The following is a 14,358-nucleotide window of genomic DNA, read 5'->3' as shown; positions in this document are numbered from 1 at the left end:
ATTGTTGTTTGAAGAGGGTGCACAAAATCATTGAGGACCCCTTCCACCCTGCACACACCATCTTTAGACTGCTCCCAATGGGAATGAGATACGGGAGGATCAGAGCCAGCACCACCAGGCTGAGGAGCAGCTTCTTCCCACCGGCAGTGAGAACGCTGAACGATCAAAGGAACAGCTCACACTGACCCTCAGAGACTCTTTTTCAGAACTATTTATTTATTTGTATCGATGAATACCTGTCCTTCATATTGTTTATCTGCATGTGTGTCATGTCCGGTTGTATGTCTGCGTGTTTTATCCTGAGGACTGGAGAATGCTGTTTTGTCAGGTTGTACTTGTGGAATCAGGTGACAATAAACTTGACTCTGTGCTGCCCATTTGCACCCATGTGACCACTCAACCTGCCTACTCTGTGTGGACTGGGATATTGGGAGGAAACCAGAGCACCCACGAAAAACACACATGGACATGGGGAGAACGGACAAACTCCTTACCGAGAGCGCCCTGGATTCAAACCTAGGTCTCTGGTGCTGGTGCGCTTGGAACATTACCCTGATGTGAGGGTGGATCAATAACTTGTAATGTCAATGCAAATTCTTTCCTCGTACATCATTCCTCGTACAACTAATGTTCAGACTAATGACATCTGACAAGCTGCAGGCGTGAAAGTAAACTCAAGAGCCCTCACACGCTGGCAACAATTTTCATCAAATAGTTTGGTCTGGCAATACTTGGGATTGATGGGGTGGAAGGGGGCGTTTGTACTCAACCCAAAACTGACTTTAGTTAGGGAGATAAGATTTTTTGACATTCACCACAGTAACAGGCTCTTTCAGTCCACGAGCCTGTGCCAGCAGCAAACTGGATGTATGGACCAGGTAGCTTGGGGTGCTCCTTCGTCTCTCCCTGCTGTAGTCGTTGAAAGACTACTAGGAGTTCGTGGTATGGGGGGGACAGTCCTCCGGATCGCAAGTTGTGCGATTGCTTCTCTTCGTGATAGATCTGCCCTCAGCTCCACCCCCAACTAATTCTCTTCCCCCAATGCAGTGCTGATCTTTGAGTGCAGATTATATTATTCTCTGTAAGTAAATTTGGAGTTTTGTGCCTAAATTAATGTCCTTCCTCCAGCTGCTGTGGTGAGATTTGAACTTATGGCCCTGGATTTTCAGTGCATTCCTTGTCTAACAGTTACTGTTCTCACTGTGCCTCCCACAATTGATTTGATTAGATTATTGTCATGTACTGGTACACGGGATGTAATAATACACAAATTCGTCAACATTGGCCTGCCTTAAAGAGGATCCGGTCGGTGCCTCCCAAAATAGCCCCTTTTCCACTCTTACCTTGTCTCAGGAATTAACCAGTTAAGGATCGAGTGGAAAAGGAAAACAATCAGCACACCGGCGTCAAATGATGTTATTTCATGCCAGGGAATAACGGCCTCTCTCCCTACTCATGTCCCCACTGTCAGCTGATGCTGGCAGACTGATTAAATCTTTTGGACAGCAGAAAGTCACCTGTTTCCAGTTGAAGGTAGACTCTGATCCCCAGGGATGAGTTGCATTCAGTTGAAAAGCAGTCAGTGCCCTGATTCAAGTGGAAACGGCACAAACGGCTTCCTATTGTGGGACCCTGCACGGCCAATTAACTGGGATGCCAGTAGAAAAAAGGCACATAAGAGAAACAGAAACAAGCGAGTCCCTTCAGAGCCTCTGATATAATGGGTAAACCCAGGTAGCAAAGGTATGTGGACTCTTCATACGAGAACAGAAGAAATAGGAGCAGGCGTCAGGCATCCAGATGATCATGGCTGATCTGATCATCAGCTCACTTCCACCTCCCTACCATTTCTTCATAGCCTTTAATTCTTCTACGATGTAAAAAATCTATCCAACCTTAAATATATTACTGAGATTGCCTCCTCTGCTTCAGTGGGCAGCAAATTCCACTCTCTGGGAAAAGCAGTTCCTCTTCATCTCTGTCCTAAATCTACTGGCCTGAATCTTGAGGCTATGTCTCCTAATTCTGAACTCCTCAACCAATGTAAACAACTTACTTATCAATGCCTTTCAAAATTTTATACGTTTCCATAAGCTTCCCTCTCATTCTTCTAAATTCCAGCAAGTACAGTCCCAGATGACTCAATCTCTCCTCATAGGCTAAGCTCTTCATCCCTGGAATCAACCTGGTGTATTTCCTCTGCATCGCCTCCACAGCCAGTATATCTTTTCTCCAATAAAGAGACCAGAATTGCTCACAATTCAAATTAACCCACCCTCAGTTCCCTCTCCCCCCCACCCCAAAACCAGGTGCTAAAGAGGACCAAGGACAGTGACCAGGAGTAGGGTCACTATCTAGACTTTCTACTGCTGCCTTGTAACATGGAACCAAGTTGTACAATACCCTGGCCGAGTAAAACTGCACAGACTACAGGATCAAACCAGAGCCCTGTGTTCAAGTTACTTAATGGGCCACTGGGGAGATCTATTCCTCATTGTTAGAGATAGAAACTCAAGCAACGAACGTGCAGCTATCTATGAATACAGCAGTCCGATAACATAAGCCCTGAGATGATATTAGTTTAACATCTGCTATGTGATGGTCCCCTGTCAATTTTCTAACACAGGCTTATAACCTCTTCAGTTTAAATGTGTTAATGTCACTACTGCAGCAGGAGAGAAGGGAACATCATTCAAATGCACATTCAGTTTCCAATGTGACCAAACATAATTCCAAGCCTCTTAATCCCTGCTGATTTCTCATGGCTTGACAGTATCAATTTTATTTTGCTTCACCTCAAAGGCACAGGGTCACATCTTGTGCTGCACGTCACAGGGAAATCACACGTTTATTCAGCTTGCGCCCTCTATTAAACCAAGCTTTCTCTTTCCATTAACAACCAGTTAACAACCTAAAAGACTAGGGGATAAAATAATGTGTTATGTTTGTAGCGCCCACAAGTCTTTCATAACATATTCATTCAAAAGCCTGCTAAAATAACTTGAGAATTAATGTTCATCTTACTCACTAAAATAAGATTAGCCTAAAAAATACTTCAATTGTATTCCTTACTTTAATGTGGATAATATGCTCAATTGTTGCAATTTCCAAGCCGGGTGTGTATCAACCATATCACCTCAAATCAGTGGCCAGTTTAATATGTGGATTAAGAGAATAGATTAAAAATCAGTTCTTGCTCAATTTGGAATGGCAAAAATCTTGAACTTCAAAAAAAAGTGTTTGTATTTTATTCCTGACTTGGGTTTATATCCAGCACTGGCTGCAAGGAGTTTCTACGTTCTACCCATGTCTACGTGGTTTCCTCCGGGCACTCCAGTTTCCTCCCACCCTCCAAATTTGTACAGGGTTGTAGGTTAATTGTGTGACATGGGTACCTATAGCTTGATTTATTTCTACAAATAAATAGAGAGATAGATATGGTGGGTGGGTAGATGGATGGATGGAGATACTGTCGATGGGTGGATGAATGAATGGATGGATGGATAGATAGATACTAGGTCAGTGGGTGGATGAATGGATAGATAGATTTGTAGGTGGATGAATGAATGGATGGATGAATATATAGATAGACAGACAGATAGCAAATGGTTTCTGTTAAGATTCAGATTCTTCCCTTCCACCTTGGTCAGTTTCTTCCCATCACTCTCCGGTCTCCGTCTTCCAACTCCTCCCCTTCTGCCCCATCTATCTACAGTCCAGCACTCCTTAGCACCAAACAATCTGCTAGAAAAGTTCAGCAGGTCAAGCAGCACCAATGGGAGAAGAATAGCCCACGTTTCGGGTCACACCCCTTCACCAAGAATGAGTTGAGACGTCGGCTGTTCTTTTGCTCCCACGAATGCTGCTCGATCCGACGTTCCTCCAGCGGATGGATTTTTGCTCTAGGTTACAGTGTATGCAGGCTTTCGTGTGCACATCCCCTTTGCTTTAATACTCCTCGACTTCCCTCTTAAATTCTCAGTGCTGAGACAGGGTCCTGACACGAAACGTCGACTGTTCAATTCCCTCCATAGGTGCTGCCTGATCCATAGGGCTCCTCCAGCAGCGCGTTCTGTACCTTCAGCTTCCTTCCTGCACCTCTTGTTACACATTTTTATTGCAACTGCCTGAACTCAGAGAGCAATGTCAGCCGGTGGACTCCCAAAGCACAAAGTGTCAAGGAACAATATATGCCCTTGCATAACATTTTCTGCTGTAAAATACATAGGTCTTTGGGGAAAGAGTGCAGGATCAGCTCTAAGATTCATTCCAGCCACCTGAATATTGCGGATTGCCTTCAGTCACTCTGAACAAGCAAAGACTATCTGAGCAAGGATGGCAAGTGTGGGATGTTTGCATACATCCTTAGTAATTGGTATATCATTAAGAATGTTTAAGAATACAATGTCTTTTCTATTGTATTAAATTGCAGCAGATTATCACTGGACTCTCCTCCCCACTATCGGTGTGATCTACTGGGATCGTTGTCTGAAGAGGACCCCTTCCACCCCGCACACAGCACCTCTCAGCTGCTTCAGTTGGGGAAGAGATACAGGAGGATCAGAGACAGCACCCCCAGGCTGAGGAACAGCTTCTTCTCACGGGCAGTGAACCCGGGTTTGAATGCAGTGCCATCTGTAAGGAGTTTGTACGTTCTTCCTGTGTCTGTGTGGGTTTTCCCCAGGGGCTCCAATTTCCTCGCACCCTCCAAAATGTATGGGTTGTAGATTAATTTGGTAATTTAGGGGTAATTTGGGTGTAATTGGGCAGCATGGATTTAAATGGGCACATCAGCTTCTACTGTGCTGTAAATGTAAAAAATTAATCCCTAAAATTTATCCTCTATACAACTGTTGTATCTCACCAGCTTCACCAATCTGGCAATAATTGCATATTCTACTCTATTTTGAGCTCATAAGATGTCAAAAATGGTTAGCTTGCCATCTTTCCATCTTGGCATTCCATATCTTGCTCACAGCTCGCTATCTTGTTGAGTATAAAAGGCACCACAATGTAGTTTTTCTTAATTATATCATGGACCAAGGCATCACGGTCACATGGAAACATGAGGCTATAGCTTAACATAACTCAGACACCGTGACCAAACTGCCGATAAATATTCCCCGCACAAACTCTTAATGGGGTAGCAGTCTAAAAAACATCATGTGTCTGAAAACCGAGAGACTCCTTCATGTCTGTTAACAATACTCGCCTTCTCCATCCAGTTATGTCTTGTGACCAAGTTACAGATCTTTTAAAAATATATATAAAAAACATGAAACTGTACTTTTCACCCAGCCAACTCTCTTGGAAAGGGACAGCATATGACACCACCAATCTGGCAAAATCCCCATGATCCAGCATTCAATTAACCGGAAATGTAAAAACTAATTGAGGAAATATTATAAAAAATTTTTTAAAAGTTTTAAAGAAAATTTTAAATAAAATCTTAAAATTGTAAATGTTCTCCGAAGCAACACACGACCCTTGGTGAAGATGGGAGCGAACATTCAGCCAGCGGAGAGCCCCGGCCGTGCCCCGCCCGCAACAGCTGTTTCAATAAAGCTGTGTTTGAATAAAATGGCGGAGGCCAGGGTGAAGAGCCAGCCGATGCCAGTCGCCGCCGGGGCAATTCTCCCAAAGTGTCTCCCTATCCCTGCCTGTAAGGATTTATCTGTAAACTTGGGGGAGGGCATTAATTATAATGGCAGCATTGGTAGTATAGTGGCGAGTGCTGTTACAGCACCAGTGACCTGGTTCAAATTAAAATTTTGTAAGTTATGGGAATTAATTGATTAAAGTGAACTTTACATAATTAAAGACTGCAATACGGATTTATTTTTCAAATGACTTTACATTTTGCACTATCTTTTGTCTTTATGCAGATGTATTAGTTTGGCATTTTAAAAGTGAGTCTCAGTTAACTAGAAAGTTCACATTTCCAGCATTGACAACCCCGTAGGTGTGGATAATGGGGGATTTTACTGTACTTTCCAAATTAGAATGTTTTTGGAAAACAGTCATTATGAAGAGAAGTTGGAATCTTTAATATCTTACAACTGAGACCTCTTGTGATAATGGAAAACAGTTACACAAATCTACGTTATCACCAGTGAACCTGGCAGAACAGGGAGGTCTCTGCAGTTTTTTTTCAGACGTTAATATCAATTAGTTCTGGATTTATTCTGAGTTGACTTATCTCAGGTGGCTGGGTGGGGGGGCTGGGTAGCAGAAGGAAGAGGAACTAGAAATACAAACAAGAAAATCAGGAGATGCTGGGGTCGAGTGCAAATCAAACACATGCTGGAGAAACTTGGCATCCATAGGAAGGAACAGGCCATCAACGTTTAGAGCCTGAGCCCTTCGTCAGGAATCTGGAACAACAGGTAGGCACCTGAATGAAAAGGTGGGGGGGGGGAAGGAGAGGAGAGGAAGGAGGTAGGAGAAGGAAGAGGAGCACAGGCTGAGATGACAGCTGAATACAGGTGGGAGGGTAGATGCGGAGAACTGATGGGGGAGAGAGCAGAGGGCCAAGGAAGGAGAAAATGGGATATAGAGAGAGAGAGAGAGAGAGAGAGAGAGAGAGAGAGAGAGAGAGAGAGAGAGAGAGAGAGAGAGAGAGAGAGAGAGAGAGAGAGAGAGAGACCAGGAGAGGGGTGGTTGATGGAAATTAGAAATGTCGATATTGATTCCGCCTGGTTGAATCTTCCGACTGGGCACCTCCAACCAAATGGCATTAATATCAACCTCTGGCTTTCGTTAAAATTCCACCCCCTTCCCCCACCACCCCGTTTCCCCTGTGGTCTCCCCCATTGTTTGAATTCTGAGACTTTCTGATATATCCTGCTTCTGCCTTTCCTGATTTTCACGAGCAATATGTTTGTCAAAAAGGATCCTAGATGCTGAATAAACCAGTTGAGTTGCTCCAGAGGTAAGTAAGTTGTTCCCAATTGGTGGGAGAGACTAAAACTAGGGGGCATAACATCAAGATTCAGAGAGGTAGATTTAAGATGGAGATGAGATGAGGTGGAGGCAAAGGTCAAGGTTACATTAATATTGCGTGATACTACATTTAGAATGTAACCTGCATGAAATTCAACTTGTGTTTACCGTAAGGCAGACAGAGAGTTGCCACTTTGTCCAGCACCCCTCACAGAAACCTCCAGCACCTGGGGTTCCCACGTGGTCTCCCCTCCAAGTACTGCTTGTCCCAGAGAGTGATGAATCTAGGGAATTCGCTGCCCTTTGAAGTATTGGAGGTGATATTTATGACAAGGTTGGATAGATATTTTTTACAGAGTTGGGGAATTAAAGGATATGGGGAAAAGGCTTATAGGTGGAGATGAGCTTATCGTCAAATCAGCAATAATCTAATTGAATGGAGAGATGGTAGGCCAGATGGCCTACTCCTGCTCCTGTTTCTTATCTTCTTTCAATAACACAGTCCCATCCAAACCCTGTCTCTCTTGCTATTAGAGCTTGGCTACCTAATGGGATTCCACTCCATGTGTCGCCATCACGTTGGAATGCCATTCATTCCTTCAATGTGCCACAGTTTTCCATGTCTACAATGCCGGGGGACAGGCTTGCACGTGCCTCAAGCCGAGGACAGAGTTCTCTGGACAATATTCACCTTTATTTAAAACCATATATTCACAATAATTTATTTACAAAAGGTAAACCATACAGAATCTGTTCGCACCCCGACTTTCACATCCTTATGTTCCTGTTACAGTGCCTTGTGTAACGGATTTGTGTTAACCTTTAATTTAATGTTAAATTATATTTCTCATATAAAAATGTCTTAGTAAAGTAAATTATAGAGTTAAAATACTGTATCTATATTCTTAGTCGTGGGCTGGTATTGGGTCACAGAGGTCACAGCACATTTATAGAAAACCATTGTTTTCTGAGAAGAGTGTTCATTCTTGGAGTTGACTATCTGGGAAGAACAGAGCTAATGGATTTGAAGTGGGTCTTAATTATTCGAGAACTGCTGAAGGAAGCCATATGTTTTTAATCAAAGCCACTTACGCCTCTTGAACAGAAATGAAATCAGAGGTTGTTATGGATATGGAATGGTTTTGAAAAAGGGACAGAATTTTGGTAGAAATAAAACTGATGGTCATGTGGTTTCCAAGAATTGGGACTCAATGTGGTGATGATGTAATTGTCACACGATTTGGAGAAAGATATTACTAAATTCAGACATTTTGAGTTCTGTTTTGGAAGAGTTCAATTTGGAGAGTACTGAAGTCAAAACCCCTGTCACACCGAAAGGAAACTTGACAATCTTGTCTAGCTTGTAACAGCAGACCAACACCACCTTAAATACCCTCTGAGGTGCAGAAGGATCTCTGACCTGAGACATTACTCTATCTCTCTTTCTACTGATGTGCCGCTTTTTCTATTTTTATTTCCTCGATCCACTTTTCTTCCCCAGAAGAACTGGGTATCGGAACTGGGATTCGAGAATACAGGAACCCAAAAAAGTTGGAACAGGAAAAAAACCACAGGCATCCTCCAGTCTGCCCCAACATGCAATATGAACAGGGCCTATCTATACAGGCCTCAAATTCTTTTCTGTGCCAGTTCCCCATTTCCCTCATTTCATCAATCCTTTGAATATTTATCCTTCTCCACCTTAAATATATCCAGTGGTCTGGCCTCCACGCTCTATAGGGGCGGAGAAATAGAGAAGTAAAAGTTGACAGTCTGCAGACACCAAGGTTGAAGTTAAAAACCCAATGCTGGAGAAAATCAACAGGTCAGTGTCCTTTATATATAAACAACATGTCAGGGTCAAGCTATTTTGTTCAGCTGATTGGCTCCCTTTTGCTCAAACCTTGATGCAGGGCTCAAGCCTGCAACATTGGTTCTGCATCTTTATCTTTGCTATACAAAGTAAACTGTTTGACCTGCTGAGTTTCTCCAGCGTTGTGCTTTTACTGAGAAATAAGTAGATTCACTAGTGTCCATGGCCTCACGCACTGCCAAACCACCATGGCCTCATGCACTGCTAAACAAGACCACACAAAAATTGGAGGAGCCACACCTAATTTTCCAACCGAATAGCATTAACGTCAGCTTCTCCAGTTTCTGCTGACCCACTCCCTGTTCTCCCTCTCTTCCCCATATTTCTGTCTTCTTTCCTCTAGCACTCCACCCCCTTCCCTCTCTAATCACAATGCCATTCCTTCATCCACTGTTTGCTAGTTTGCCCTCCCTCCTTTATCCAACAATGACCAGTATCTCCTGCCTTTTGGACTGCACTCCTCCCCCATTCGCCCCCCCCCCATTTTGTTTGTGCAACTGCCTACATTTTAGTCAAATCTTGATGAAGGGCTGAAGCCCAAAATATTGGTTATGTATCTTCATCTTTGATGCATGAAGTCCACTGTTTGACCTGCTGAGTTTCTCCAGCAATGTGTTTTTACTACTGCCTACGCACCACTGTTTTAAAATGTCCAGCCCGCTATTTTGTAGCTCTGTCCCTTGACCTTGACTCTTCAAATTGTGGAAGCATCTCAGCCTCTACCTGGTCAATCCACCTTAAGATCTTATATGTTTGAATAAGCTTGCCCCTTCTGAATGCCAAAGAACACAGCCTCAAGCTGTCTTGATGGTGACTGCAAATTATCCCTGAATGTAAGTTATGGCAAAATAAAAATCAAGGGGAATTGATGGGTATGTTTCAGAGAGAATAAATTGTAGGGCAGCAGGGAAATAAAAGAATAGGATTAGTGGGATTGCTTCTCTGGGAGCAGTTATGGATTTGATAGGCTGAATGGTCTCCTTCTAATGAGGAAGTATTACCACAGCTTAGGCTTAGCATTGGGTATTTCAGTCCATCTTGATGGTAAATGTATAAATGCTTCCCCCTTAGATCTGTTAGCTGGTGATGACCACATAAGGAGTGTACATTCAAAACAAACGCAGCTCCATGGGAAGAAATTCAATGACAGATAGCTATTATTATGGTTATAGCTTATACCGAGATATAGTTTATACTGAGGGGCATTGAAGCCATTCCCAAAAGTGATGATAAAATGTCGGAAGGAGGAATTCCTCCCCACCAACGAGAAAATCTGCTTTGTTGGAGTGCAGCATCAATCGTCAAGGATCCACATCACCCAGCATATGCTCTGTTCTCGCTGTTGCCATCAGGAAAGAGGTCTCAGTGCCACAAGACTCACACCACCATGTTCAGGAACAGTTGCTACCCCTCCACCATCAGGCTCCTCAATGACAAACTCATCCAGGGACTCACTTAAGGACTCTAACTTTTGCATTTTAATGATTTTTTCCGCCCTCTCCATGCATTGCACAGTTTGTTTACATTCCTTTATTGGTTTATATGCAAGTAGTGTACTGTTTTAACATTATTTTTCCAAAATTTATACATACAGCATGGTATTTTCACCCACGATCCCATCTAATTACACTCAATTGACCTACAACCCCCTGGTACGTTTTGATGGTGGGAGAAAACCGGAGCCTCCAGGGAGAACGTACAAACTCTTTACCGACAGCGCAGGATTCGAACCCCAATCCAAAGGGATTGTGCTAACCTCTACATCAACTGTGCCACCCATTACACTGCCAATAAGTGGTAATTCTGCCTGCCCCACAGGAAAATGAATCTCAGGGTTGTATGTGATGTCGTGTATGTTCTCTGACAGTAAATCTGAAATCTGAATCTGAATTCTTCAACCAGTTTTCTTGTTTCAGAGCCTCAAGGCACTGGTTTACCAAAATTAAAAATACAAGGCAAATTTGCTAAGGCAATGTTTGTGACGTTAAATAGATCAAAGGATTTAACTTGTGCAGGATGAAATTCACAACTGATCTGATTAATTCAATCCTCCTCTCTGGGAAAGCTTAGTGGGGGGCACGGTTGGCACAACGCCTTTACAGCACCAATGATCGGGACCGGGGATCGAATCCCGCGCTGCTGTAAGGAGTTTGAATGTTTTCCCCATGTCTGTGTGGGTTTTCTCCGGGAGCTCCGGTTTCCTCCCACCATTCGAAATGTTCCAAGCGTGTAGATAATTGGGTGTAAATTAGGTGTCACGGGCTCCTGGGCTGAAATGGCCTGCTATTTTGCCGTATGCTAAAATTTAATTGAATATACAAAATATGTTTAGCATTGAATGTTTTATGGGGCAATCTCAGAGAGTGCAAGATACATGGACTGGGAGCCTAGGTTAAGGGCTGTCTTTTATTCAGATTACAGATTTATTGCCAGAGTACATACATGACATCACATACAACCCTGAGATTCTTAATTCGGCGGGAAAGGCAGCATTGCTCCTTATTGATAGTGCAAAAAAACATTGAACACCGCATAAACCTGCAAACAAATAAAGAAATGTAAACAAACTGACAGGGAAAAAAAAATCAATAAAGTGCAAAAGTGAGAGTCCTTAAATGAGTCCCTGATTGCGTTTGTCGTTGAGGAGTCCGATGGTGGAAGGGTAGCAGCTGCTGCTGGACCTGGTGGCTTGGGTCTTGAGGCATCCAACCTCTTTCCAGATGGTCATAGGGAGAAGAGAGCGGGTGCTGGATGGTGTGAAGCCTTGATGTTTGCAGCTGCTCTCTGACGGAAGCGTTCCCTGTAGATGTTCTTGATGGTGGGGAGGGTTTTGCCTGTGATGTCCTGGTTTGAGTCCACTACCTTTTGCAGGGCTTTACGCTCAGGGGTATTGGCGCCCCCTACCAGACTGTGATGCAGCCGGTCAGCACGCAGGGAAGATCACACAGGTTGACAGATGGAACACTGGATGGGAGCTAGATGTGCAGCTCATCTTGGCAGAGAGACAGACAAGAGGACTGGCTCTTGTCAGAGGCATTAGCACTGTCCTTCCTCAACACCTCACCTCACCTCTCCCCAAAACAACATCGCCTGCTGCTGGAGGAAGGAACCCTTGGAGGTGGGAGAAAGGTCTGGGGAGCACCATGACAAAAATGGTTCGGAGGAAGTGCAGGGATGATGGGGGGTGGGGGGGGGGGGGGGGAGGGAGGGGTTGGAAGAAAGTCTGGGGAAATAAGGGATTATACTTAACTCACCAGCAAACGGAAAACAAGAGAGGTCGAAACATGGGACACTATCTATTGAAAGTCATGGAAAGGCATCGCAATAACAAATAAACAAGCTATTAGACTTATCACTGTTCTTGATTAGATCAAGCCAAAATAGACAGATAAATAGCTAGAAAGAAAGAAAGAGAGGGAGAGACAGACACACAGACTGGGGGAGAGAGAGAATGGGAAGAGAGATAGAAAGAGAGGGAGTGAGTGAGGCTAAGAGGTCATAAGAGAAAGAGGGAGAGGGGGAAGGGGAAGGAGAGAGAGAGAGAGAGAGAGAGTGAGAGAATAATAGGAAGAAAGAAAACTGAATAGTGGCCAAACTTGACACCACAATATTAGATAAATAAATGACAGTAACGATCTGGTAACAAGCAACTACGCAGATTGATGGGAGAATAATTGTCGCACTAAAACGATTCCTTAATCTGACATCCTGTGCTGAATGGGGAAAATCAGAAATAAATCTCCAAACCAATGCTACCAAGCACGCTCTGCTCTCTAGATCACTTCAGCGATATTAATAGGATGTCAAACAAAAAACCCTGTAATGTAGGTTTGCTCGCCAGCATAATGGGGAATCTTGTTAATACAACGTTAAGCAAGTTTCTTCTGCAAATGTGCTTTGAAATTCATGAGAAAGCAAGAGAGAGAATGCGGAGCATTCGAAGTATTCTGACAGTTCTTTTGTTCTCACTGTCCCAGAGAGGAGGGGAGAGAGAGAGAGAGAGAGAGAGAGAGAGAGAGAGAGAGAGAGAGAGAGATGTGCATTTGGACTTTACACTGTCAGCTGATGCATTCAACAAAAGGGCCGCATTTTCAAAGCCAGCTCAGCCAAAACCACCCCTCCTTTCCACCAATCTCCACCACAATTACCGCTACTTTGTGCCTGATCGTCGCTCCCTGACCTCAGAACCCGGAGCAAGCAGTAGAGATTGCCAGGTTCCTGCGCATCCAGACTGTGTGAGACAGTTCGGGGTGGGGGGGGGGGGGGGTGGAGAAAGGAAACTCAACATCCCAGCTCCATGCACCCTCTTGCCCGCTCCACACCACTCTGAAAACAAAAGATTCACAAAATGCACAATAATTCCATCCCCAGGTACAAACCAGAACAAAACAAAAATGACAACAAACACCACTACTCATCATCGGAGCACCGGATCAAACTTAAGTATTGTGCACACAGGCAGACACACGGTACAGTACCTCAAAAGCAGCTCATCATTTTTCAGAATAGCAGCAGATACGGGACAGCGCATGCTTTGTGCATGGATATTCTCGGCAAAAGGCAGCCCACAAGCCCATGAAACATCAATGGCACCGTAACTCCACTCTCAATGGCCACTCTCGTATCAACGCTGCAGAGAAAACGAGGCCCTCGCAGAATCACTGAGCAGAAATAATCCTCACTGACAAGTTATGTTGTTTGAACATATCTAACATTAATGCAGCAACACAGCCCCCAGGGACCTTGTTTGCGTTCAGCTACTGGGAGGGTTTCTGTTAATTATAAAGCATTACTGGGTGACAGGTAAAAATCTCTCTCCTCATAAGGTTACTGTTCCAGTGTGACATGTAAACACCAAACCAAGAGTTGCATTCAGATCCAGCAATTATATTGACAACAAATAACTTTGCTACTCAAACTCAATTTTTCTATAATGCAATTCTCCAGAATACATAGAATGAATTAAACATTTCATCTTCAATCTTGCAAGTGAAAATCAATTTAAAACTGACCTCAGTCAGAAAGAGGCTTTCTTTTATGTATCTGTAACTTACTGGTAAGTGGGTCACCACAATACTTCATTAAAGAATTATTCAGTGAACAATTGTTTAAAGAAAACGCCTTTTTGAACCCGGTTCTTCCAAGTTGAACCCTCAGACAAGGGACTTCAGGTTTTAGATTCTGGAATTTAATAGTTAACCAAGAGTGTGACTCAGTTTTGACTTAAGTTGCATGCCCTCTTGTTTCTGGGTCAGACCCTTAAGCACGTGGTCCATGCTGAGGAACCAGTGAGGTGTCCGAGTTTCCAAAGCAATGTTAAAATGAGGTTTTGTCCAACCTTTTTCAGAGGCTCTATCGAGAGGGCCTGACCCAGCTGCATCACAGTCTGGTACAGAGAAATGGATGCGAGGTCCAATCCCCAGGACCACAAGAGCAACAGAGAAGATCATTAGAGGCTCCCACCCCCCCTCACCCCCACCCCCACATCAATGTGATCTACTTGGATCATCAATGACCCCTTCCACCCTGCACTCATCTTTCAG

General features: G+C 43.8%; 1 protein-coding gene and 2 long non-coding RNA genes across 6 annotated transcripts in view; 2 read left to right on the top strand and 1 right to left on the bottom strand.

Moving 5' to 3' along the window:
* Positions 1–5,780, top strand: part of LOC138748139 (uncharacterized) — a 30,259-nt gene extending 24,479 nt beyond the window's left edge. Inside the window, exon 3 of the long non-coding RNA XR_011347821.1 lies at positions 4,433–5,780. This is a non-coding gene — a long non-coding RNA (uncharacterized lncRNA). The remainder of the gene's footprint in view (positions 1–4,432) is intronic.
* Positions 1–14,358, top strand: part of usp6nl (USP6 N-terminal like) — a 955,431-nt gene that overhangs the window by 243,115 nt on the left and 697,958 nt on the right. The window lies entirely within an intron of this gene.
* Positions 1–14,358, bottom strand: part of LOC138748778 (uncharacterized) — a 404,609-nt gene that overhangs the window by 35,055 nt on the left and 355,196 nt on the right. The window lies entirely within an intron of this gene.

The sequence above is a fragment of the Narcine bancroftii genome, chromosome 13, assembly GCF_036971445.1.
Source record: "Narcine bancroftii isolate sNarBan1 chromosome 13, sNarBan1.hap1, whole genome shotgun sequence".
Lineage (NCBI taxonomy): Eukaryota > Metazoa > Chordata > Chondrichthyes > Torpediniformes > Narcinidae > Narcine > Narcine bancroftii.
Note: the sequence above shows the minus strand (reverse complement) of the source record. Positions and strands in the feature narration are given on the sequence as shown.